The 25,970-nt window shown below is 46.8% G+C and overlaps 1 protein-coding gene and 1 non-coding gene across 2 annotated transcripts in view; both read left to right on the top strand.

The window, feature by feature from the left end:
• Positions 1-25,970, top strand: part of LOC126285268 (WSCD family member AGAP003962-like) — a 285,470-nt gene that overhangs the window by 218,581 nt on the left and 40,919 nt on the right. The window lies entirely within an intron of this gene.
• Positions 7,380-7,454, top strand: Trnaw-cca (transfer RNA tryptophan (anticodon CCA)). The gene has a single exon. It is a non-coding gene; the product is annotated as a tRNA-Trp (tRNA).

Raw genomic sequence — 25,970 nt, 5'->3', positions numbered from 1 at the left:
GGTAATTTTCACATCTGTCAACAGCTCCTTTCTTTGGGATTGGAATTATTATATTCTTCTTGAAGTCTCAGGGAATTTCGCCTGTCTCATAAGTGTTACTCTCCAGATGGTAGAGTTTTGTCAGGACTGGCTCTCCCAAGGCTGTCAGTTGTACTAAGGGAATGTTGTCTACTCCGGGGGCCTTGTTTCGACTCAGGTCCTTCAGGGCTCTGTCAAACTTTTCACTCAGTATCATATCTCCCATTTCATCTTCATCTAGCTCCTTTACCATTTCCATAATATTATCCTCAAGTACATCGCCCTTGTATAGACTCTCTATATACTCCTTCCACCTTTCTGCTTTCCCTTCTTTGCTTAGAACTGGGTTTCCATCTGAGCTCTTGATGTTCATACAAGTGGTTCTCTTATCTCCAAAGGTCTCTTTAATTTTCCTGTAGGCAGTATCTATCTTACCCCTAGTGAGATAAGCCTCTACATCCTTACATTTGTCCTCTAGCCATCCCTGCTTAGCCATTTTGCACTTCCTGTCGATATCATTTTTGAGACGTTTGTATTCCTTTTTGCCTGCTTCATTTACTGCATTTTTATATTTTCTCCTTTCATCAATTGAATTCAATATTTCTTCTGTAACCCAAAGGTTTCTACTAGCCCTCGTCTTTTTACCTACTTGATCCTCTGCTCCCTTCACTATTTCATACCTGAAAGCTACCCATTCTTCTTCTAGTGTATTTCTTTCCCCCATTCCTGTCAATTGTTCCCTTATGCTCTCCCTGAAACTCGGTACAACCTCTGGTTCTTTCAGTTTATCTGGGTCCCATCTCGTTAAATTTCCACCTTTTTGCAGTTTCTTCAATTTTAATCTACAGTTCATAACCAATAGATTGCGGTTAGAGTCCACATCTGCCCCTGGGGATGTTTTACAATTTAAAACCTGGTTCCTAAACCTCTGTCTTACCATTATATAGTCTATCTGATACGAATACGAATACGAAGTATCTATTACGCTAGCATTTGATGTGAAAAGATTACGTTTCTAGAGCACCCGGCAATGGAAATTGATCGCTTTATTCTTACATTTTGATGAAGTCAATACGAAAGGAAGAAATGTAAATTCTACGATGGGTGGTCGGAATTGAAAAAAAGAGTTGACGCTACAGTCTACGTTGCTCGAATAACAGGTGGAAGGAAGGAAGGAAGATTAGGGTTAAATTTCCCGTAGTCATGGAGGCCATTAGATGCGGAGCGCACGCTCTGACTGTGTGGAGGACGGAGACGGAAGGCAGTCGTGCCCGGCGTTTGCCTGGAGTGGTTGAGGGAAATCATGGAAAACTAAAATCTGGTTGGCCACACGCGGGTTCGAACCGTCGTCCTGCCGAATGCGTGTCCAGCGTGCTGTCCATTGCCCCACTTTACTCGGTCGAATACCAGACGAACACTATGAAGAACATTTTGCAGCAAGGAATTACCGCCACCTTGGGCTCTGTTCTTCCACTAAACTATGGTTTTCCCTTACGCCACATCCCTTCCGTTGTAGTTGTTTTGGTCTTCAGTCCGAAGACTCATCTGATGCACTGTTCACGCTAGGTTACCCCGTGCTGGCGTCATCCCTCCTGCAACTTACCTTTACTTCAACCTGTTCATTGTTTGGGAGCCTCCCTGTCTGCAGTTCGTACCCCCGCCCCTGCCCCGTCCAATCACACTCTTCCCTGCGTTACAAAATCGACAATTCTTTGACTCATCAGCATACGATTTTCCCATTTACATTCTTACCGCCCTCAATACGTATTCGACCTAACCACTTAATCTTCAAAACTCTTTTGTTCAAAAAGTGGCTCTGGGCACTACGGGACTTAACATCTGAGGTCATCAGTCACGCGCGGGATTAGCCGAGCGGTCTGGGGCGCTGCAGTCATGGACTGTGCGGGTGCTCCCGGCGGAGGTTCGAGTCCTCCCTCTGGCATGGGTGTGTGTGTTTGTCCTTAGGTTAGTTAGGTTTCAGTAGTTCTAAGTCTGAGGCAGTGATGACCTCAGATGTTAAGTCGCATAGTGCTCATCAGTCCCCTAGACGTAGAACTACTTAAACCTAACTAACCTAAGGACACCATACACGCCCATGCCCGAGGCAGGGTTCGAACCTGCGACCGTAGCAGCAGCGCGGTTCCGGACTGAAGCGCCTAGAACCGCTCCGCCACAGCGGCCGGCCACATCCTGTCATCACCTCCCTGCGTCTACCGACACCCGTCCTCACGCGGTTCTGCGTAGCCCACACTCTTCTGGAAAGCTTCAGGCCCTCTATTGGTATGCTTGGGTCAGTAACCAGTTTCCTGTTCTCTACTGTGGTTCTCCTCCGAAATACTTTTCTGTTCATTTTCTGCGTCGAAGGGAAACACCTCTTCACCTGTTTGCCGTAGAGGTGGCCTTGATCTCAGGCGATTTTTTCGTGTCACGTCCTGGTATGTGGGAAGGTTTGTCTTTACCAGTACTTTGTTATATTCTCTTGATAGTAGCTCATTTCTACTGATTTCAGATGGTGCTATGTTAGACAATACGGATCGCCAACCTATAGTTGTATGTCTAAGTGCTCCCGATATTATTATCATTGTTTCTCTTATCGGGATATGGATTTTTGATACGTGCACACTTCTGGCCCATACAGGTGCACAATACTCGGACGCGCTGTATAGCACTGCCAAGGCAGCAGTTCTCAAGGTTTTTGCATCACAATGTGTCTGCACAGTATACCTTTATCTGCTCGTAGCACTTGACAACGGACAAACTAACACGAGAAAACACAATCTTTCAACGTCAATTTTCACCGTATAGCACGGACCACTGGTAGTGACCAAATATTGACATGATCGCCGATTACAACATGATTTTTGAGCGCAGTTTCAAGAAATTGCTATCATGAGGAGAATACTGTTTTTTGTAGTATTCAACCAACTACCGGTTTTCGAGAAGAGCAGCGAATGGTCACTGGACTAAATTTTCTTCTATCGGCCTTTTTAATTTCATATTTCGATTCTCTGTGTTGAAACTGTGAGAGTCAAAATTTTTCAGTCTTTGTTCGATTTCTACCTTAGTTACAGGAAATAATCGGAACAAAAAACTGAAAATCGGTTATTTGAGAAGCCGGTTGTTTCTAGGCAGACGTGGTTCACTGCTGCTTCAGCTGTACGGCGCAGGACAAGATTTTGAGATGGCCGGGGAAGGCGGGTACCGGCCTCACTGGGAACAGTGTCGATCACGTGACTCGACGTACGCCAACGTGTACGCCCGCAGAGCCGACCCAACGGTGGCTGTCTGCTCGGGCGCTAGACGCGTGGGGTCGTTGGGATGAAGCGTGGCTCTGAAACAAGCGAATCCCTACTCGCATGGCAGCTTATCCATGCCATGCCGACCAGCCGGGGTAGCTGACGAAACAACCCGCAGTCTGCGAGGGGGGGGGGGGGGGGGAACCTACCGCGCTTGATGCTTCTCCCTGTTACAAGGTCTAACAACCCTACCACAACAAAGGTCAAAATTAATCATGATTGTGGTGTTGCTCACGCTGCTAAATACAAGAAAATTCGCTGATGTTGTTTGATTATTATTCCAAACATAATAGAGCCCTGCAGTCTCACTATTGTTCATCAATTACTGCGCTCGAACTGTGAATCAGTGTAGTCCAATTTGTCGATACATATGCCACTCCACCCCGGGCTGTTACTTGACACTCGCCAAGGACGGCGCGTAATACGCCATTCCACTACCGAGGTTCTCAGTTGAAGTCGGCCAATGGCGTCTCCTTCTATCTCTCTCTCTCTCTCTCTCTCTCTCTCTCTCTCTCTCTCTCTCTCTCTCCTCTCTTGTCTCTCGCTACCTCTTACCAACTTGAACGAGCTCTATTCGCCAATATATAAATGTCTTCGACTCCTTAAACGAAACCATGAATTTCTTACTCGTTTTGTACCCTCGCAACCCATAATATTTTTATTTATATAGGTGTGGAAGATATCCATGTACAGTGTCTAACAACCCTACCACAACAAAGGTCAAAATTAATCATGATTATAGTGTTTTTAACGCTGCTAAATATTGCATTTTCGGGCAACAACAAAGTTATTATGTGGCAGGTGTCATTAGAGCACAGTTAATAAAGTTATTTCATGTAATAATGAATAAACTAGGCACTCATCTTTTCGTGTTTCCCACGCTGGTGTCGTTGTAAACTCATGGCTCAATCGTCGAAAATCTAGGTGATGATTCCAAGCTCGCATGCAAAGAGGCCTAGGTTTTATTCTGCTATATTCAAAAGTTTTATAGATGTATTTCACAAACCACTCTTGAAGATTACACTTTTGCAGAACAATGGTGATGTAAAAAAATAATCAGCACTCCGAATTTAAGTTACACTTCCTTTTTATTGCTTTTCTTCTAATATTACGTAACACACAAAACATCACTTCACAATACAAAACATACTTGAAAACATCTTGTAAGCTGACTACAATACGCGTCTTTCCAACATGACGTCCAAGACTTGACTTTTTCAAGGTGCGACTCTCTAACTCTAACTAATAGTCGCTTACGCGCCCAAAAATCAGAGTTACAAGATCATACTGACAAAAGAAAGAAGACACACAAGAATAATATCATTGCAATATAAACATATCGATGAATCAAAGTATTTCTACATTAATGAAATCAAATCTGAATGTTGTCTCAGAAATATGTTAACTACTTCACAGAAACACAGTAGAATATTGCTGGTATCGAGAGGTCAAGGTGAGCTGCCGTAATGGTTACCCAATTCAAGTACAATTACAATGGGGCACAACAGAGGCAACCGACATTCAATTGTAATTTCTGCTGCTACGGTCGCAGGTTCGAATCCTGCCTCGGGCATGGATGTGTGTGTCGTTCTTAGGTTAGTTAGGTTAAAGTTCTAAGTTCTAGGGGACTGATGACCTCAGATGTTAAGTCCCATATTGCTTAGAGCCATTTGAACCATTTGAAAAATGTTACAAGTGTATCGAGGGAATACACTTCCCATAATGACGCCGTTCAGTATTTCACAAAGCCATATGACTTTCGGCTACTAGCTTAGTTCGAGTATTCCGTGCCCGGCTGTTGTCTTTCCTACCGCAAGGCTTTAAAACAATTCACCAATTATCTGATATTGACAAAGCTTCCTCTTGTCCGCGGCAAATGTATGGCGCTGCAGTTAGAAGCGATGTTGCTGTCGAATACTGCGGAACTAGATAAAAAAAAATTAAATGTGGCGTGATTTACAATGACCAGATTCCATTCGTTTCAAATGTTTTACGGACATCGCATTCACGCACAATGTATTGTTTTCTAAAACATATAAAGGCAATATGAATTTAATAAACGATAGGGAAACAGATGGTTATATCTCACCAAGCATGCAAATACTCGCACTTCATTATTTTTCAGGTTTTTTTGGAGCTTGTTTTCAACACTCGTGTTATGCATATGCCGATACAATGCTTTAATGAAAGGGGGTAAAAGTCAATAGAAATGTTTTTACACGACACTGCCGGTGCTAGCAAAATTGATATCACTCAGTCAGTATCAGGGCGTATATAATTGCAGCTAGGAAGTTCCAGCAACAATGACTTCAAAAAAGAGGAGACAGCAAGTGCCCACTACGATGACGAACACAAAAGTAACTGCAACGGCATTTCTGCCTGCGCATGGTGGAAAATGACAGTTTCTCCCATTGTTTGCCTCAAAGTGTTGTTCTAAATCAACTAACCGACAGCCCTCCCCGAAAATGTCTCTGTGCCTTTTTGTCAATGTAAGTGGGTGTCATATTCCTCGAAGAGCAATGTTACAGGAGGGGGCCAAACTGTTCAGTGTTACCTCATCAAACACCAGATTTATGTTGTCGTGTCGGCTACGGCTGCCCACGCTATGATGCAGGGACTCGCTCGCGGCGATCATCGCTGGCGCTGCCTCACAATTTGTTCTTAACAGTCTCCTACGACTGGGCTCCACAGACTGTATAAAATTTGGAAAGGACGCCATTTTTCTTGTTTTGGGCTATAATTATTAGGCTAAAATTCTACAGGATGATTTTACCACCGGCTAAAAACTGTAGAGATTGATCGATGAGAGGATACGGGACAAAAAAGGTCTAACGAACTTATGTCCGGAAATACATGCTTTCCATCCTTGAGACCATTTACTCAATGACACACTGTTACAGAGACTGCTGTCTAATATGCTATGAACCATCTAGCCATAGTTACAGTATGTGTTGCGAATGGTTTCCATGTGCCTCAGCGCATTCGTAGCATCTTCTGTCTCCCACGTTCACATCGGCCAGACTGTATCCGAACAGTATCAAAGTCAGCATGTATAGGCTGCTCCAGTGTCTCCACATCTGGAATGGGTTCTGCATACCTTTGAGATGGCTCCATACCAGTCATGGCGCGGGTTGAGATGCGGTGGAGGAGCAGGCCATCCAACTGGATCTCCTCGTCCAATCCATCGGCCATGGAAGATAAGACTGAGATGCGTCCGGACGTTAACGGCGAAGTGGGCTGTAGCACCATCATGTAGCGGTCACATAACCCTTAGAAGTGGCACTTCTCCAGCGGGGTAAGCAAAGTCACCTGCAAGAAATGCCGATGGTTCCGGCCTGTCAGGCGACTTGGGAGGAAGACTGTTCCCAAAATACGATCGCCAATTATCCAATCCCACACATTCCGGCTGCACAGATACTGATGACTCGCTGTCATCATACCATGTGGGTTCTGCATACTATCCCACACACGACTAATATGAAAGTTGAAGCTATCAGTCTGCATAAATGTGGTCTCATATGTGAATAAGATGATTGACGCAAATCTCGGAATCGTGGTTGCTCGCTGAAGAAGCCGGTGACAAAACTGCTCCAGATGAGGAAAGTTTGTCCCCAGTAAGCCCAGCACACGCTGTAAGTGTGTAACAATTGTCATGAAGAATCCAGAATGAGATTTTCACTCTGCAGCGGAGTGTGAGCTGATATGAAACTTCCTGGCAGATTAAAACTGTGTGCCGGACCGAGACTCGAACTCGGGACCTTTGCCTTTCAGGGGCAAGTGCTCTACCAACTGAGCTACCTAAGCACGACTCACGCCCCGTTCGAGTCTCGGTCCGGCACACAGTTTTAATCTGCCAGGAAGTTTCATATCAGCGCACACTCCGCTGCAGAGTGAAAATCTCATTCTGGAAACATCCCCCTGGCTGTGTCTAAGCCATGTCTCTGCAATTTCCTTTCTTTCAGGAGTGCTAGTTCTGCAAGGTTCGCAGGAGAGCTTCCGTTAAATTTGGAAGGTAGGAGACGAGGTACTGGCAGAAGTAAAGCTGTGAGGACGGGGCGTGAGTCGTGCTTGGGTAGCTCAGTTGGTAGAGCACTTGCCCGCCAAAGGCAAAGGTCCCGAGTTCGAGTCTCGGTCCGGCACACAGTTTTAATCTTCCAGGAAGCATCATGGAGAATGTTACGCACGGTCATTTGCAGTGGCGGCCCAACTACCTGGCACTGACACGGCGGTCGCCTTCCACAGTGTTAATCACATTTTCCCCAGATCTGGTGTCCGAAAATTTCTGGTAGGTCCTTCATGGTTTCCTGCTTCCTGGAACGACACTGTCTCAGACAAACGGCGAGACATTGTTGCAAACAGTGAATGATGTGGTTGCTATCAGCGGGGATAGGCCTCCTGATACAACCTTGCTGTCCGACGCCCGTTGCCACTCGCCGTTCCGTAAGTAAACACCATGTCGACAAGCGCTCGATTTGAATACGGAACCATTGTGTACAACGCTGTATCACGCCCACTACAAGGAGAGTCAGCAAGAGAAGTGTATCGGACACAACATTACCAATTACTATAACGAAGAGAGCACTAGGGCACGACGTATGGGGAACGGTACTACCCTCTAATAGGAATCCATGCATACTGCAACTGTGACTGCATGGTGCAGCGCGTGTTACACCGCAGTCTCTGTAACAATGTATGATTGAATAAATGGTCCCCAGCATGGAAAACATGCATTTCCGGCTAAGCTCATTAGACCTTTTCTGTTCTGTTTCCCCACATCGATCAGGCCCTAGAGTTTGTACACGGTGGAAACAATTACCCTGTGCATGGCCCACACAATCAGCTGCTTCGATCTCCATTACCAATATGGAGTGATCCTACTGACGCACGGAACAGGAAGAGGAAAAAAAGGTCTTCCAGCATTTTTTCGTGTAAGCAGCTCTGCTGTCGGTGAACAGCCTTAAAAAGTTGCATACAGTGTTCGGAACTTTTGCTCCTAGTAACAATGAAAGGCGTTTGTTGACATCATCTGACTAATGGTAGCGTAAGTCTTTGAAGGTATCTGGGCCTTATACTTGGCAAAGATTACTGAACTTGTAGCAGCTAATAGGGTCTGCCTATTAGAACACGTTATAAACTTCTCCCGCCAGATATATAATCTTTTATTGTTTTTAACTGCTCATCAGCTATAAGTACAGTGTCAATACGGGTTTTAACAAAATTATGAATCGAAGTAGGGCTGAAATTAAGAATATTCTCAATTTAGCCCGGCGTTAGTTCGGTACAGCCTTATGGAGAGGAAAACTTGACCTTTAAGTGAAATTTGCACCTTTCCAATTGATACTACCGACTATGATTACATGGGCACTGAGAACTAGGTAATATGAAAAGGAGTTTTTGTTCTTGTGGTCTTCAGTCCAGAGACTGGTTTGATGCAGCTCTCCATACTACTCTATCCTGTGCAAGCCTCCTCGTCTCCAAGCAACCTACATCCTTCTGAATCTGCTTTGAGTATTCAACTCTTTATCTCGCTCTACGAATTTTAGCCTTCCCCCCCCCCCCCCCCCCCCCCCCCCGCCAGCTTCACTCCATTATTAAATTGGTGTTCCCTTGATGCCTCAGAACGTGTCCTACGAAGCGATCCCTTGTTCTGGTCAAGTTGCGCCACAAATTTCTCTTGTCTCCAATTCTGTTCAGTACCTCTTCATTAGGTACGTGATCTACCCATCTAATCTTCAGCATTCTTCTGTAGCACCACATGCGGTTCTAGGAGCTACAGTCTGGAACCGAGCGACCGCTACTGTCACAGGTTGGAATCCTGTCTCGGGTATGGATGTCTGTGATGTCCTTAGGTTAGTTAGGTTCAATTAGTTCTAAGTTCTAGGCTACTGATGAGCTCATAAGTTAAGTCGCATAGTGCTCAGAGCCATTTGAACCATTTTTTTCGTAGCATCACATTTCAAAAGCTTTTATACTCTTCTTGTCTAAACTGTTTATCGTCCATGTTTCACTTCCATACAAATACTTTCAGAAACGACTTCCTGACACTTAAATCTACCCTGTCCGCCCAGATAGCTGAGTGATGGAGGATTCACAGCAGTCTGCCTTCGGCGGTGCTGCGGCACGGACGTCTGTTTACGTCCCTGCCGGAGTAGTTGGCGCTCGCGCAGTTGTTTACCTCTTCTTCGTACTCACGCGTTTAGACGACTCGATACAGAATGGCACATGCATACCGAAAGTCGACTCTCAAGATTAGTTTTTCGAATGAATATGCGAGACCGAAAGCCTGCGAAATAGAAAGGTTCCTACGAGACGAAGTTAAACTTGACTACAACGAACTTATCGGAATCCACCTCTCCATAGTGAGCAGTGTCGTTTACGTCAAGCTGATTAACAATGCAGTATGTGACAGAATCATCCGAGATACTAAACGTGGACTCAAATTTCGTCACTCTGATGGACATGTTGGAGAAGTAGCTATTGATCATGCAGGACTGGGCTTACGAAACAAACGCATTTTCGAACTTCCCTTCGAGGTTCCGTCTGACTTGGTCGTCGACGCCTTACGCCCGTATGGAAGAGTGCTTAGCCACGTCGAGGAAAAATGGTCCAACTTCACGACTTACCCCGTTCTCAATGGGGTGCGTCAAATCAGAGTAGAACTGACACAACATGTACCCCCGTACATGTTCGTCGGCGGATGCAGAGCTATAGTCATCTACGATGGACAACCCAAAACATGCTCAGGCTGCGGGAAAGAGGGCCACGTGCGTTCCGAATGTATGCAGCGGACGATAGTGCAAGTTCCAAATGGCGAACCCGTACCTACGTCCACGATGACGCCGCTGCCACTAACGTATGCGGACGCATTTCGAACAGATCCCATCCCGAAGAATGACCAGGTACAGGATCCTGACAGTTTACGGCAACCGACTGCAGCAGAGACGGCCTCCAGTGACGAAACGACACACACTTCTGCCGCTCCGGCCGACGACGCCTTAACCGAGCGGAAAGGATCGGTAGGAGATATGGAAATTGATCCTGCGGTTGTGCCGACAGCTGCTTTCGTCCCTGAGCACCGGGAGTCACTTCCGCACTCGGATACGGAGGCGCACACGCGCAAACAACGGTCGCCGAAGCGCCATAAGAAACGACGGCCAGCGCCGTCGGATACCTGCTTACTGCAGTCCACGGCAGACGAACTTGGGTGTAACGTCGATACAGTGCATTAGGATGCGCAACGGGAGGTTCTACCCCCCACGCAGCAGTACGACGCGAATCACGCTAGACGGGGGTTGAATACAGACACACCGGAGGGAAAGCCGACGGAAGGAGTCCTTCCACCCACCGCAGCAACGCCACCGCCTTCGGTCAGCCCGGCCGGAGAGACGCGACGGGAGCTGGACCTCCAGCACAGGAACTGAGCCAACGAATCCGATACTGACCCACACACCGACGACGCACCCGCAATGGCGAGTGCTGCGTCCACCGGATGTTAACCGCGCAGAAGATGCAGACTGACGCACAGACAGCAGGTCACCGGGCAGCAGCACACAAATTAACATAAGCGTTCATGTACGCTTTACGCACTGAGGAACAGCGGCAGGCATATCGAACAGCCTCTATTAATATTAATACGATCAGAGCACCTGTAAAATTGCAATTATTACGAGACATGTTGCATGCGTCAGACGTCGAGATTGCAACACTATTCTTAGGTCGGTATGAGCATGTCTTATTTGGAGGCGACTTCAACTGCGTGCTCGCACCAAAAGATCAACACCCACGTTATACTTCATGCCCGGAGCTGAAACAACTCATAGAGGACATGAATCTCATTGATACATGGGAGAAGATACATGGCGACAGGCGTGGATACACCTACGTCACGAGTCACCCTGCAAGTCGTCTCGATCGCATTTACGTAACACGTCGTCTCGAACCTGCGATCCTCGATGCGGAATTGTGGCCTGTCGCCTTTTCAGATCACATAGCATATATTTGCGCGGCCTCCCTGAGTCGTCAACAAGTGTGGAGGAGTCGCAGTGTTTGGAAACTGAATACAGCACACCTCAGGGAACCTGAGTGCAGACGCATAGTCGAAGACGCTTGGCACGTGTGTGAACGACGCCTCCCGACATATCCGACGACGTTGCAGTGGTGGCTGGAATGCGTTAAGCCTGCATTGCGCCGAGCGTTAATTGCATACGGAAGAGAGCAGATGATGTGGAGGCGACACACGACGGAATTTTATTTCACGATGCTCATGCGAACTTTCTGTACAAGCACTTTCACAGGAGCGTCGAGCCGGTATAAAACGAGCACAGGCCCAAATAATTTCCATAACGCGCTGCCGTCTGGAGGGAGTCGCAATCCGTGTAAGGGCCTTTGAACGAGTCCGTGGAGAATCACCGTCGATGTATCACGTTATCAGAGAAAAACAACGCAGCCGCAGAACCTTAATACAGACGGTCGTACTGACAGATGGTCGCCGCATGACAACGCAAAAAGATATTGCCAACGCTTTCGTGGAACACTACGGTCATCTCTATGAAGAAGAGGAACGCGATCAGCTAGCGTTTCACGAGGTCCGACGAACACTCTCCGCGTGTCTCGACGAGTCGGCCAACCTGTAGTTAACAGGTGAAATCACAGTTGACGACGTAATGGAAGCGATTGATAAGGGAGCGTCGCACAAATCGCCGGGGCCCGACGGGTTTCCGTTAGAGTTCTATCGTACATTTAAAGATCTCATGATTCCACGATGGACTGCCATGTACTGCGAATTGATGTCTCCCAACGTGCCTCTTCCACCCTCCTTCGTGGAAGGAATGATCATCCCCATCCACAAACCATCTGGCGGCACAGGGGTACAGGCCTACCGGCCACTGACCCTTCTTAATTGCGACTACAAGATCTACGCCAGGATACTTGCAGCACGCTTTAAACGCGTAATACGCCAAGTGATTTCACTCGACCAAACCCAGCTAGGAGGAGACAGCAATATACAAACGGCACTCAGTGACTACCGCGATGTTATCGCATTGGCATCAACATGTCGTCTCCGGGGTGTATTGGTATCGATAGACTTCGATCGCGGATTTGACAGGCTGTCATGCTTATCTCACGGACGTGATGACAAAAATGAAGTTTCCGGAAAGTTTTGTCACCGTCGTTATGAGACTACTACACGGAGCCGCATCCAAAGTGCTCATCAATGGACGCTTGGTGGGGCCCATCACCATCTCACGATCGGTCAGACAAGGGCGCCCGCTGTCAACGATATTGTATGCCATCGCTGTCGAGCCGCTGCTCTGCGGGCTCCGGAATCGACTCCAAGGAATAACGATAAGGCACAACAAGTTTATATGCCGAACATACGCAGATGACCTAGTGTTTTTAGCACCGTCAGGCGACGAGGCAAGAGCGGCTTTGCATTGGATTAATTTGTATTGTATGGTTACGGGAAGTCGCCTGAACATGGCAAAGTCGGGAGCGATGAACATCGGGAGAGGACTCCCGACAGGAAGTGTAGCACCATTACAGCCGATCAACAAGATGAAATGCCTAGGAATTATCTTCACTACAGACGTTCGACTCACGGCGGCACTGAGTTACAGACATCTTCTGCAAACAATTCGTGCGAGTGTCCGAAGTCACAGGTTAAGGGCGCTGGATATGATACAACGGGTCACCTTTGCCAACACTTACCTAGCCTCTCGCATCCCCCACCTGGCACAAGTTCTTCCTATGCCGGTGGTGCTGGCCCGCCGAATCCTGGCGGCACTAGGATATTTTGTGAGCACGGGTCTGCTTTTTAAGGTAGGATACGAAACCCTCACCCTTCCTCGTAGTCGTGGAGGTCTTGGACTAGTCCACGTACGCGACCGAGCAGTGGCTATTTATGTAACCACAATGATAAAGATGTGGACACGACACCAGACGTGTCTGACGGGCACCTTGATAGACGAACTCGCTCCACCTTCTCGTTCGGCTCCGGTAGCGGTGGCTCACACCTCACCATCGCTTGCCCATATGCGAACCTTTTTTGTGGAACACAGTTATGTACATATGGAACTACCGACTACCAGGACGGCAACGGCACGTTATATATATCACATCTCGACTCGACGACGGCCGAATAATGCCGTAGAGCGCCGCCAGCCAACAGTTACGTGGTCAGTGGTATGGCGTACAGTGCACCACCCACACCTTGATACGGGAACGCGCGCACTGTGGTATCAGGTGGTAAATGGGAAATACGTGACTCGTTCCAGGTTGCATACAATTCATATGGCGGACGAGCCACTGTGTCCGCAGTGCAATGTTATAGACACAGAGGAGCATCGCCTGATATGAGCATCGCCTGATATGCGGACCTGCGGCGGACGTCTGGTGTTTGGTCAAAAAAATGATCGCCTTCCTCCTTCGGGTGGGGCCGCAAACAGTAGAACCACGCACATTACTTCTCCCAGATAGGACATATTATCCCCGAACAAAGACAAACGCAGTGACTTGGATTCGAGGTTTGACTGTGCGTTATCTTTTCCGAGACGGCAGTAAGAATGTGCTTGACTTCAGGGCCTTATTACAGGAACATCACTCACAGCTTATGAGACATCCGAGATATCGAAAATATTACGCAAATTTTTTAGGGAGTGCCTTGCTTGATCCCCCACCCAGTTGGGGTGTCCCGGGTAGGAGAATGTAATTATTGTCTATAAGTATCAGAACAAGAAAGGACCAGGACAGTGGAGAGGATCCACAAACACACGTGAGGACGTACCCGACACCAACGCGAGGTGTGACGGGATTAGCGAGGTACGCGCCTGAAAGAGGAACGTAGACCGTTGTTGTTTTGTCCTGACACAAGCAGGATATTTTTTATTTTTTTATGTTTTTTACTCTTATGTAAAAGAAATGAAAAGTCAACTTGTTTACGTTTCCCAGAAAAATTTTATTTTATAAAGTCATCGTCTTATATATTAAAAAATGCTAGAAGCAGTTTATGTTTGTTATTGTTACACCATTCCGCAAAAAAAAGTAAAACAAAACAAAAAAGTAGTCAGAGCGGCAGGGTGTCAATCCTAAGGGCCCGAGTTCGATTAAAAAAAAAATGTGGTCAGCGTGACGGATTGCTGTCCTACGGGCCCGGGTTCGATTCCCTGCTGGGTATGGGATTTTCTCCGCTCAGGGACTGGGTGTTGTGCTGTCTTCATCATCATTTCATCACCATACGGCGCGCAGGTCGCCCAATGTGGCGTCGGATGTAATAAGACCTGCCCCGCAAGGGATCTCCTAGCCAATAGCGCCAAACGCTCACTTCCATTTCCTCTCTATACTACACACTATATATATATTATTGTCATTACCTTGAAAATTTGAGCCGGCCGCTGTGGCCGAGCGGTTCTTGCGCTACAGTTCGGAACCGCGGGGCTGCTACGGTCGCAGGTTCGAATCCTGCCTCGGGAATGGGTGTATGATGTCCTTAGGTTAGTTAGGTTTAAGTAGTTCTAAGTTCTAGGGGACTTATGGCCTAAGATGTTGAGTCCAATAGTCCTCAGTGCCATTTTTTTTTAAATTTGACATTAATTTTGAGTAGAAAATTATGACGAATTGCTACGCACTGCTGTCCATTGCAAATTCGTATCAGAGGGAAGGCAGATGGGAAGTATGATGAGCATAACGCGGACTCTGTGCATTAACAGAATGGATGCCACGATGTTAGCCACGCAGGCACTAGGCGTGTTCAGTTGAATGGGTTACGGGACCTGGCTGAGAGCGCTGAAAAGTTAGCAGAAGGCACTGTAGAGCACGTACGGATCACGACCGGAAGGCCTATGATCGAACAGTGTTAATTAAGTGTTTGGGAGTCAGGAGCCGGGTGGACCATTGCCGGACCTCGCTTTCCTAAAAGAGCAAACCGGGCACTTTCTTTCGCAAACTGAATGTAAGGCTCTGCGTTGGCTCATTGTGTACGTATCCTCCCACAAAACAAAAATGTGTTAACCAGAATGAAACAACTACAACATGGCCTAAGCTGCTCACTAACCTCACTTCCAGTTACATATATTCTCACATGTGTTAACCAGAATGAAACAACTACAACATGGCCTAAGCTGCTCACTAATCTCACTTCCAGTTACATATATTCTCACATTTCAACTAGCAGACTGAGGCAGCTCCACCCGGCAGCAACCCCTGAAGTCTTCCATCAGCTCTCTGTTGTGATATACAGGACATAAAATCCTGTCTGAGGCCTGCGATCATTTTTGTGTTAATAATTGGCAACCAGTGCCGTAGAATCGCAATAAAGTTATGAGATGTTCAATTGACTCTTTTATTAGAACATGTTACGCGTTTCGGGATTACACCCATCTTCAGATATCAGAAACTTCAACTCCTTCCTAACCCACCAGGCGTACAGCCTTGACGACTCAAAGAAAGTGTCCAATAATATGTGACTATAATTGCGACACAAGCAGTTTTGAAGCAGAGCGTATACTGTGCGCCTAGTTGGTTAAGAAGGAGTTGAAGTTTGTGATGTCTGAAGATGGGTGAAATCCCGAACCGCGTAGCATGTTCTAATAAATAGTCAATAGAATTTCTCATGACTTTATTGCCCCTGTTGTGTTCTACGCAGATCTGAATTATACAACATCCAATAACTATCTGGTGCTTTTAGCATCGAAATTATTCTGTATAAATTCCCACTGCTGTATGATTCTGCACCATCCGTGTGTACCTTATCTGTGTCGTTCCCCACGCCTTTATCACTCAATTCTATGAAGCGGTGGTGGTGGTGGTTAGTGTTTAACGTCCCGTCGACAACGAGGTCATTAGAGACGGAGCGCAAGCTCGGGTTAGGGAAGGATTGGGAAGGAAATCGGCCGTGCCCTTTCAAAGTAACCAACCCGGCATTTGCCTGAAACGATTTAGGGAAATCACGGAAAACCTAAATCAGGATGGCCGGAGACGGGATTGAACCGTCGTCCTCCCGAATGCGAACCCAGTGTGCTAACCACTGCGCCACCTCGCTCGGTTTCTATGAAGCCTCACACTTATCTGTCCGTACTCTCTGGAAACGCCGTGCCTTTGGCCTGCGATTTTCGCAGTCCTGACTGGCCAGTCCTCTGTCATGCTTCTCTGCGTGGCACGGCGGTCTAGTGCAGTCAGAGCCCGAGGACAGCACCGAATAAATCTTTTATGGCGCCCTTGGGAGGAGAGATAGCTACTGGATCCTACTAGACGCTTCCTTCAAGTGATGTGAAGAACCAATAAAACGTCTCGCCTAATAATTTGGCTGAAAAACTCGTTTCTCCACCTGCGTATGCTCCACGAGTTACGTAGGCCACAAGGGAGTGTGCCGGTGTTTGTTGCATCCAATCATAAAGGGCACTTAAAAGGAAACGTAGGTTTACAGGCTCTGCCTCTGGGCATCGCCATTACTCAACTGAATGAGAAACGGGCGAAAAAGTAATATGTTGCCAAGTTAAGTCAGTGAGTTCCACAGTTAATGAAATGGGTACCAAAATTGAAGTACGTCTTACAGTAAACATCGACTATTCGTTGCTCTGCACAGTCACGTGAGTTTCTATTCAATAAGACTTTCCAGTAATTTGAATCTGCTAATAATGTGAGCTAATGCACCGAATTATTGTCATGGCTAAAGCTATTTGGAACGTAAATTCGAATTATGTTTGACATTGTGATATGACTTGTGGAAGGCCTTACTGGGACAAGAATTAATTTCATCAAACACTTCATTTTGGCATTTAATCTCCTGTAACTGGTCAGGACGTTCTTTCTCTGAATTGTAAGACGACGAATTTTTTTTCATCTCCGGTGGCCCTTCATTGTGCTACACGTTTTGCAAGCAGTGATATACTTTGGTTGTTCAAGACTGACCAATAATTTTTGATGTGAGGGAACTTACGAAACAAGGGTGTCGATGTAAGGACGTGATAGTATGTATACCTTCTCTGTTCACGTGAATCTCACAACTGCCGTGGTACCAACAGTTAATGGCAGCAAGTAAACAAACTTAATGAACAGACCGTATCTGCTGCCCTGAAACATTGCCATATGGTGACATTTATTGCGAAAGGGAGCTTAGTGTTGGCCGAAGTGTGGAGAACACCGCTATTACAGTTTGAAGGAGAGCAGCCGTGCCGGCCGGAGTGGCTGAGCGGTTCTACGCGCTTCAGTTTGGAACCATGCGACCGCTACGGTCGAATCCTGCCTCGGGCATGGATGTGTGTGATGTCCTTAGGTTAGTTAGGTTTAAGCAGTTCTAAGTTCTATGGCACTGATGACCTCAGATGTTAAGTCCCATAGTTCTCAGAGCCATTTGAAGAGCAGCCGTCAAGTGCATAATTCTATGACTGATGGAAAAATTCAGAGACGGTCGGAGGATTGTACAGAGTGGATGACACGAGACTTCTGTCACTCCAGTTAGGAGTGTTTTCAACAACAAATTCACTTCTGGGAACCTAAGAGTACCGTGAAGCAATCTTATGTCGTAGTTGGCTTTTTCGACAAAACCACCGTCGAGTACCAATTTTTCCTTAAAGGATACGTGAGGCGGCTGCCCCATGCCGTGAATGGAGTTAATTTGTTGGTTCAGTAGTTGCATGTTCCCTACGTCGTATTCACGATAACCATCATAATGTGACGTGTGCCACTTGAACAAAAACTTGTAGAGACAATTAAAAACATGTGTATGTATGCGAATGCAGGCCTTCTCGAGAAGTTTCATACCAACAGTGGGTTCAAATTAAGATCATGGACAACGACTCATCGTGTCATGTAACTGCAGTGTTAGTTATTGTAATGAAGTGTAATTTACAAGCGTTAGGGACTGCCTCAACTCTAATAACGTGTTTTCTAGTATTGGTTCTATCGCAGTGTTAATTCACATATGGACTGACTGCCACAAAGGGCAGTGTCCTTTAGTGGTCTCCTTTGGTTACCATTACGTACAGTGAAATGACTGTACGCGCCAGGGTTTCGGAGTTTAGGGGACCTGCGACACAGCTACGGTATGTTGGTTGCGTTCAGCAGTGGCCCACTTTATTTGCTGTCAGGTATACGATTCTTGAGACATACACTGCCTCGCCTGGCAGCAGTCGCACGGCGCCAAAATCTGCAACTCTGCCCGTTTGGCATGTTTCTTCTTCCCACTCAAGAAAACATCGCTCTGGTCTATTTCACGTGCCTCATGTTTCCCTTCATACAGGGGGAAGCGCGGTTCTGTGAATAGCGCTGCCTTTTTATGGACTACAACACGTCGTTCAGCCTCAGTGGTGTTCACCTTGCTTTCATAGTGCCCTTTCGTTTACCTACACATACAGTTTAATGTAGGAAATCAAAATGCACATGTTATGTGTTGGTAATCAGTTACGGGCTTTACACAAGATTTGGTTAAAATGGTCATGTAACATTGTTTACCTGAGGATGTGATTTTACCATGACGATATACTATCCCATTTTGGTACTAATATCTGTGGATGCCTGAAAAACAAACACAATTTTCACTGGAGTGGCAGGAAGGGTCCTGTCCCGTGGTCAAGGTGGCTAGATACTTTTTCTTACAGGGTTACTTGAAATGGTTGGTGTATGAGGCCCCAGAGGGGATTGAAGAGCAATTGGCTGCTGCCTGAATTGTGAAAGTGTGTCGCAACGTTTTATGTGTCACAGTGGCCCACCTACTGAAGCATACGCTAATCGCATTGGACAGACAGTGTGAGCTTAACTTGGCGCAGTATGTTTCATGTACATTGAGTCAGTCTGCAAAATACTATTCCCACCCATTTTTTCTCATTTTGAAGCGCCCCATTCAAGATCCACTAGTCAACCTCGTAGTTAATGAGAACTTTCGTTCAGGCCCAGGCTGTTTCCCGGCGCTTTTTCTCTGGTGCTTGGGCAGATACTTCCAGTGTACAGATGGAGCGAGTTCAGAGGAGCACTACTCATCATGCGCTCCGTGTGGCGCCCAGTGCTGGTGGAGAATGTCGATCCCTCTCCCAAGGGCCCTCTGCCCCATATCAGTAGCCGTTCGTTGGCTACGCCCCCTCGACTGAGGCACGCCGCCTCGCGTGTCTGCGCAGTGCTGTGTATACTGAGCACGAGGGTAGACTCGTCATCGTCAGAGGTTAGATCCGTTACGGAAATCCCCGGAAACGCTATTTATTAGGCACAATTTGTGTGTTAACTCAACTTTGAGAGATAATCGGTTGCATTTAACTGATTACAATAGCAGACACATTTCAGAAAAGGTATGGCGCTACTTCTCTCAAATTCGATGCTCCACTGCGCCGAAACCCGCATTTCTGGATATAATTTCTCTCTAAAAAATGAAAATTTGCCGTCCCGTAAGACATTCGAAGTAATTGTCAGTGTTCTTTTTATACACCCTGTTGTTGTACTTCTTGTTCTTCCTCTAATGAGCTTTAGTCCGATAAATTGTCTAATTCAGCAGTAGTCGCTGGTTTATCCTGTGCAAACCTCTACTCCTCTGCGAGCCACGGCTGCTTACTGTGACAGCCCTTGATCCCCGTGTACAATTTCTACTCCCCACACTTCCCTCCCACAGTGACCTGTGAAGGTGCCTTGGTGCCTCAGAATGTGGCCTATCAATCGATCCTTTCTTTTAGTGAAGATGTGCCATAAATTTGTTTTGTTCCCAATTCGATGCAGCAACTCCTCATAAACTGCTTGACAGTTGGTAAGGAGCAGAGACATTGTTGGATAGGAATAACTACAGGCAATGATACGCGACATGAAACACAGTACATACATAATAGATGTGGAGAGGTATATCTATAACGAAAAATGGTACACATTTCACCCCGTCGGAAAGCAGGATAACAGACAGAAGAAAGGTTCAAGTTTGACACAGGTCAGACTTAAACTAGAAGGTCAATATTGGACTCTCAGTAAGGAACATGCTCTCCTCGGGCACTAACGCACATTTTGCACCTGCTTTCCATGGTGGCAACTGTTGAGAGGTCCTTGGGAGTCGTGGTCTCCCTCCTCTCTCAAGGCAGTTTTCAGCTGTTGAACGGCTCACGAATGGAGCATCCGTTGAGGAACACGTCTGACAAGAGAATCCCAGGCATGCTGTACGGCGTTCATGTCCGGGGAGTACGCAGACCACTCCATACGTTCCATATCTTCACTTTCCAGTGTGTCCGATACCTCAGCGGTCCTGTATGGGCGGGCACTGTTGTCCATAGACTTAAACCAGGGACATAGCGGACCGCTAAACAGACGGACATGATGCAGAATAATCTCCCTGCAATATCGCTGTGCTGTAAAGGTACATTGCTCAAAGATATACAGCGGTGTTCGTCCACTGAGCGTAATGCCTGCCCGGAACATAGCTCCGAACACACGGATGACGTTCGTGAACGTTCTGTGCTGTGTAAAGTGTTCCCCCCCCTCTCTCTCTCTTCACTAACTGGTGGCCAGAATAACTTGTTACTGTCAAGCGGGATTCGTCACAGAACATCAGTCTGAACCACTGTTGATGGCCCCCACCAACACGCTCCCTACACCAACTATCTTTTTCTCGACGATGGTGTGGTTGAAGTGGGACACCATTTAACAGGCTTCCGAGCATAGAAACCAGCATGATTTGGTCGCCACAAAATGATTCTGGCAGAGACACGTGTACCTGTACATGGTATGCAGCGATCTACCGAGTAGTGAGGCGTCTGTTCCTTTTCACGACAAGGGCTACGTATCGACCCTCTTGCGGTGAGGTGGTCCGTCTAGTACCACGACATGCTTTTGCATAGGACTTACACCTTCAGCGGCCTTTTTTGATAGCGAGATGACACTTTTGGACGCAGCCACTACTGTGGCTACAAATGCGGCACTTGGACGGACTTCGAGGCGTCCAATTCCTCGTCCACGGCCGTGAGCAGACATGTTGCCATACCACACGGCTGTCGCACTACTCGGTTCCACAACAACCTTCGTCAAACACCGTGCTGCATGGTTCAAAATGGTTCAAATGGCTCTGAGCAGTTTGGGACTCAACATCTGAGGTCGTCAGTCCCCTAGAACTTAGAACTACTTAAACCTGACAAACCTAAGGACAGTACACACACCCATGCCCCAGGCAGGATTCGAACCTGCGACCGTAGCAGCCGCGTGGTTCCGGATTGAAGCGCCTAGAACAGCTCGGCCACAGCGGCCGGCCGTGCTGCATGAACTGCTGAATGCACACAGAGCTACCGTGCACAGATTCCGTCTCGCCCTCTACTTTCCCTTTCACTGACGTTGGTCGTGTCCTCCGCACCAATAGTCGGTTGTTGTTTGCCAAGTGTCAGTTGTTCCTTAACGACTGTCAATCAGTCTAGCTATTCGATTTAGCGACATAGTGCTCAGCATTCTGCCGTAGTACCTCATTTCAAAAGCTACTCCCTTCTTCTCTGAACTGTTTATCGTCCACGTTTCGCTTTCCTGCGAGGCTCCCCTCCAGGTAAATACCTCCAGAAAAGATGCCTTAACACACAAATCCATGTTTGGCGTTAGCAAATTTCTCTTATTTAGAAACGTTTTTTTATCTTCTCTACTTCGGCCATCGTTAATTGTTTTACTGCTCTAATAGCAAAACTCAACCACTACTTCAAGTGTCTCGTTTCCCAATCTAATTCCTTCAGCATCGCCTGATTTAATTCGACTACATTCCATAACCCTTTCTTATGCTCATCTTATATACTTCTTTACGGACACTGTCCAGTCCGTTCAACTGCCTTTACAGCTCCTTAGTCATCCCTCACAGAATCAGAATGTTATCGGCACCCCTTAACGTTCAATTTCCATTGCAAATTTTTTTCTTGATTTCATTTACCAGTTCGCCAATGAATAAAACTGGGTATGAGCTACAACTACAGTTCACTCCCTTGTCTGCTACGGTTTTGTTTTCATAGCCTTGGACTGTTGTAGTCGCAGTCTGGTATCTTTACAAGTTGTAGATGGCCTGAATATTTATATAAACTTCTACTCATATTATAGATACACTACTGACCATTAAAATTGCTACACCACGAAGATGACGTGCTAAAGACGCGAAATTTAACCGAAAGGAAGAAGATGCTGTGATATGCAAATCATTAGCTTTTATGAGCATTCAAACAAGGGTGGCGCCGGTGGCGATACCTACAACGTGCTGACATGAGGAAAGTTTCCAACCGATTTCTTATAAACAAACAGCAGTTGACCAGCCTTACCTCGTGAAACGTTGTTGTGATGCCTCGCGTAAGGAGGAGAAATGCGTACCATCATGTTTCCGACTTTGATAAAGGTCGGATTGTAGCCTATCCCGATTGCGGTTTATCGTATCGCGACATTGCTGCTCGTGTTGATCGAGATCCAATGACTGTTAGCAGAACATGGAATAGGTGGGTTGAAGAGGGTAATACGGAACGCCGTGCTGGATCCCAATGGCCTCGTATCACTATCAGTTGAGATGACAGCCATCTTATCCACATGGCTGTAACGGATTGTGCAGCCACGTCTCGATCTCTGAGTCAACAGATGGGGACGTTTGCGAGACAACAATCATCTGCACGAACTGTTCGACGACGTTTGCAGGAGTATGGACTATCAGCTCGTAGACCATGGCTGCGGTTACCCTTGACGCTGCATCATAGACAGGAGCGCCTACGATGGTGTACTCAACGACGAACCTGGGTGCACGAATGGCAAATGGTCATTTTTTCGAATGAATCCAGGTTCTGTTTACAGCATCATGATGGTCGCATCCGTGTTTGGCGACATCGCGGTGAACACATATTGGAAGGGTGTATTCGTCATAGCCATACTGAGGTATCACCCGGCGTGATGGTGTGGGGTGCCATTGCTTACACGTCTCGGTCACCTCTTTTTCGCATTGACGGCACTTTGAGCAGTGGAAGTTACTTTTCAGATGTGTTACGACCCGTGGCTCTACCCTTCATTCGATCCCTGCGAAACCCTATATTTCAGCAGGGTAATGCACCACTGCATGTTGCAGGTCCTGTACGGGCCTTTCTGGATACAGAAAATGTTCGACTGCTGCCCTGGCCAGCAAATTTCCAGATCTCTCACCAGTTGAAAACGTCTGGTCAATGGTGGCCGAACAACTGGCTCTTCACAATACCCCAGTCACTACTCTTGATGAACTGTGGTGTCGTGTTGAAGCTCCATGGGCAGCTGTACCTGTACACGCCATCCAAGCTCTGTTTGACTCAATGCCCAGGCGTACCAAGGACGTTATTACGGCCAGAGGTGGTTGTTCTGGGTACTGATTTCTCAGGATCTATGCACCCAAATTGCGTGAAAATGTAATGACTTGTCAGTTCTAGTACAATATATTTGTCCAATGAATACCCGTTTATGACCAGGATTTCTTTCTGGTGTAGCAATTTTAATGGCCAGTAGTGTATATGCTTCGATTTCCATTTGGATATGAGTACCATTTTTAAATACGCCAGCGTTTGTAGTGCAGTGCATGTATGGAAGATCACTGAAACACAGTAACTACAACACCTTTTTTTTATCCCCATACTCAGTGATGGGGCGCGATCTCGAACCGGCGACGTTGCCTTTTGGAGCCGGCGGCGCTACTCGAGGCGTCTGCCAGAAAATATGTGTGACGTCACTCCCTAGGCGGCGATACACGTCATTATTGACCCCCCTGGGCAGCCACAGGTTGCCAGTCGGCCCTTGTCTGGGCGCACAGGGCCAGAGATCGATCTGCTGTGCTGCCCACTCGCCCATCCGTCACTCGTGTCGCCCTGTTCCCCTCCCGTCCCGTCCCAGGAAACGCCTCGATCTGTATTCTCCCGCTACGACACATTTTGTGTTCATCATTGCGTCACGATCACTGTCATAATCTGCAACAACAAAGGCTGTTGCAACGTAAGCAAAGGGTACAGTGTGTTAACTGTAAGATGGTAGAGTTGTGAGGGCAGTGCGGGGAGAGGAGGAAGCAAGCATTGAGTGGCGAGGGGAGAGGACCCGTTGTATAAGGCTCTTAATGCAGCGGTACGATTCCCACTTCTCGCAATTTTTTTTAAATTTTATTTCTTTCCCCGAAATGTTACACTATTAATTACAAAATTTAAGTATACTTAAACAGGTCATATAGTATAACGTAACTGTCAATCTCTATATATAAAAATAAATGTATGTATGCCTGCTGTCTGTGCGTTCCCAAACCATTCATCAGATTGCGGTGAAATTTTGGTGATTTGTTCTCCGTACGCCCACGAAGGTCCCTAGCCGAAGAAAAAGAGAAATAAGACACATTCTTGAGGAGATATGACGTCATAAACAATGAAATGCCAAGGCGGGAAAACGCCCAGATTTATGCATCCAGTATTTGAGAATGAGAGAACTTGGCGACTAGGAACAAACGTTACATACAATTTCAAACCTTCACGAAAATTCTTCTCGCTGACACCCCCCACAAAATAATGAAAGCAGAAAAGGTTGTGGCTTACTACATTTTCTCAGTACATACCGTAAATCTGCCGCAGTAGCCATGACGTTTTAATGTATTATTTCGTTAGTATTGACTATAATCGCAACATATTTCGCATACAGTACCCACAAATATCAATAAATGCGCCGGCAAATTTATGTCTCTTTACGACACATAATTCAGTAGATATGACGTGGTAGACATCGAGATGCGCGAAAAAGTGCCGCTTCAGGCGTGACGCTTTGTTCTGCTATTTCTTCACTACCAACACTATTCGCAACACGTTTGGCAAACAACGCAGTCAGCTGCGTAATGTTGGCAGCGGTCGAAACTGCGTGCCTGCCGAAGCCTCCCCACGTTTACCGACTTCTGCCGATTCAGGACTAGGGAGAGGTCTGCCATCTAAAAGTTTACACACTGTACACAATGTTCGTCGCCTCCGGGACACAGCACGCTAGCGCGCCCCTAGCCTTGTTATCCTCCGTATTCTGGCTAGGAAGGGACTCCTCCAGTGTCCCCCGGTCCGTCATCTCCACTTGTAGGCACTCATTGATGACTGGATCACATGCAGCTGCAGAACTGGCGGGATTTCGCTTCACTGTGAGAATTCTTTGGCGAAACAGTAAATAAAATCAAGGAAATGGGAACTGAACTTTAAGGTGCGCCGATAACATTCTACTTCTGTGGGAGATGACTAAGGACCTGTAAGAGCACTTGAACGGACTGCACAGTGTCTTGAAAGGAGTATATAAGATGAACATAAAAAAGGGTTATGGAATGTAGTCGAGTTAAATCAGGTGATATTGAGGGAATTAGAATGGGAAGCGAGACACTTGAAGCAGTAGTTGAGTTTTGGTATTAGGGCAGCAAAACAAAGCAGTCTCGCTACCAAACAGTCGGGCGACCTATATATTGGCAGAAATGTCTGGGACGCCTACCACATAGACCTAACTGGTAATACTGAATATTTAAAAAGAAGACCCGCAGCAATAGTCCTAGGTTTGTTTGAGCCCTGACAAGACAGCTGTGAGATGCTGAAAACCGCGAGTCCAGTCACCCCAAGGAAGGCTGCTTACAAAATTTCGAAAGCCAGTATTAAGTGCCTCCCTTCTAACAGCCGTGTACCGCAAGTCCCTAGAGGAACGGAAGATTCCAAATGATTGGAAAAGAACGCAGCTAGT

Source organism: Schistocerca gregaria, chromosome 8 (genome assembly GCF_023897955.1).
Source record: "Schistocerca gregaria isolate iqSchGreg1 chromosome 8, iqSchGreg1.2, whole genome shotgun sequence".
NCBI lineage: Eukaryota > Metazoa > Arthropoda > Insecta > Orthoptera > Acrididae > Schistocerca > Schistocerca gregaria.
The sequence above is the reverse complement of the archived record's forward strand: the minus strand, read 5'-3'. Positions and strand labels throughout refer to the sequence as shown.